The sequence below is a fragment of the Pinus tabuliformis genome, chromosome 2_1, assembly GCF_031772625.1.
Source record: "Pinus tabuliformis cultivar Carrire ecotype Pingquan chromosome 2_1, CPIR1, whole genome shotgun sequence".
NCBI lineage: Eukaryota > Viridiplantae > Streptophyta > Pinopsida > Pinales > Pinaceae > Pinus > Pinus tabuliformis.
Window position 1 is genome coordinate 916,752,699 of NC_142299.1, and position 2,169 is coordinate 916,754,867.

Here is a 2,169-nt window from a genome sequence, read left to right on the forward strand (position 1 = left end):
AATACATCTTACAATTAAATCTAAATGTATGTCACATTTATTGGCATATACATCAAACATATAAATTTAAGGTGATTACTTTTGTAAGATGAAATAAATTTAGATTATAACAAGTGAATTTTCAAAACATTTTTTATTTTAATTATTTTAACCATATACATTTTTTAATTATAACCTAAGTTATTTTTTATGTAGAAAGTAAGTTATTTTTTATGTAGAACTTAAATTTTATTGCGTAGAGACTTATTCTACAACCCAGCAAAATATGATGTATAAAAGTATCTATCTATTATATATATATATATATATAATAATAAAATTAAAACCAAAATAAATAAAATCTCAAAAATAAAAAATTTAAATAACTACAAAACATTTAAAAAAATATTCATTAAAAAGATTAAATAATTGTATAAATCACTGCATATATGTAAAATCTGATATAATCCCAGCAAAATCTGATATAACCATAACTAAATGATTTTCACATTATTTTCAAGTACATCCAAACCTCATTAATAAAATATTTACTTGCCAAATTTGAACAAAATGAGGTTGCCAAATAATTGTTATAGGATTCTGACAGTGTTCAATCTCAAAGTAAATTAAATCCACTAAGAAATCACTAACTGGCTACAGCCTGCCAGATTTCCGAAGTTTAGACGGCCTTTTTCCATATTCTTCATCAGTTTCGCCACCTTCGCCTCTGCAGCTGTGAGTACGCATCTTTCCTTTAACACTCACATTTTCATCCTCAGAGCTATTGCTCATCTCCAGGCTGGAAACATGCTGCCCAATAAAATTCCCACCCTCTCCACGAACACTGCGTATAAAAAACAAAAGATAAACTTCTTTATCTGCCACCACTTCCTCTTCAGACACAGGAGACACATTACAATCATTACAGCGATACCAGCGCCCATTTTCATCCTTCACATACGCATAGTAATGCCCAGAGTCCTGTGAAGATCCCTTATGAATAATGGTAGCGAACAGACTATAATCCAGCCGAGGCTCATGGTCTTCACCAACAACTTCCTCTGGTGACATAAATTCACCCAGTTCCAGACCTTTTGAAAAACTAATGTCACGCTCTATTTTCCCACCAGATGGGCTACACATAAATCTCTTGAGCTGAATTACCAGAACATTGGGAGGCCTGAAAATGGACATTTGCTTCCGGGCTTCTGTATAATTTTCGCATTTCTCGCAGCGGTAGAGATTATCCCCATCCAGAATTTGTTTAGCAAAATAACATGACAGTGCATTCTGCAACGATGTTACTTCTTCAGGTAACTCCAGGCTCACGTCCATAATATCGTCGCGCGTGATTGACAGGGCTCTGCAGGTCAAGCATTTCACTCGGCTCTGCAGCGTACCGCCGAAGATTTTTTTAATAATGGTATCTGGTAATTCCCTTTGGTCATCCTCTGCGTCTCCATTTTGTTGCTTCGCCATTTCTACACAGACATCGTCGCAGACTCCGAGGACATGTGTCAGAAATTCGTGGGCGTCTTCTTGTCTTCCATGGGCAAAATGTTTTGCAAAAACGTGGAGCGAGTTTTTAAATGTTTGGGGAGAATCGATTGCGCAGGCGGTTTTGCGAGACCTGACGATGCGTCTCTCCACCAGGCAGAATGGGCAGCCGCCATCGCCGTCTGAGGTGGACGAAAGACCTGACGATGCGTCTCTCCACCAGGCAGAATGGGCAGCCGCCATCGCCGTCTGAGGTGGACGAAAGAGTGCAAGAAGAAGAATGTTGTTGTCTGAGACAAAATTCTGCGAGGGGCGGAGTGTAAGTGAGACACTGCAGCACGCTGTTGAGATAACAAGAATTGCCAAGATTCAAGAGCCCTGACGGTTGTTTCAGACGTTGACTTTGAATAGTACTTGAACTTGAACTTGGTTGTTTCAGACGTTGACTTTGTTCAGAACTTGAACTTGAACGTGTACCGCAACTTCCACTTTCTTGCGGCCGGGCTAAGATTCTTTTCATCTTCATTTCTCCTGCTGCTCTTCAGATCACCCACATTAAATTGGTCCCAGAGTATATACATAAGCATTTCAGTACATTGAAGTGAGATCAATGACAAGAAAAAGTATCAAATTAGTTTGGTCCGAGAGTGTATATATAAGCATTTCACTTCATTGCCCTCACATTTTTTTTGA

The 2,169-nt window shown here is 38.1% G+C and overlaps 1 pseudogene; it reads right to left on the reverse strand.

Annotated features, from left to right (window-relative positions):
• Positions 1 to 633: 633 nt before the first annotated feature.
• Positions 634 to 1,719, reverse strand: LOC149203634 (ubiquitin carboxyl-terminal hydrolase 25 pseudogene; annotated as a pseudogene).
• Between the last annotated feature and the right edge of the window lie 450 nt (positions 1,720 to 2,169).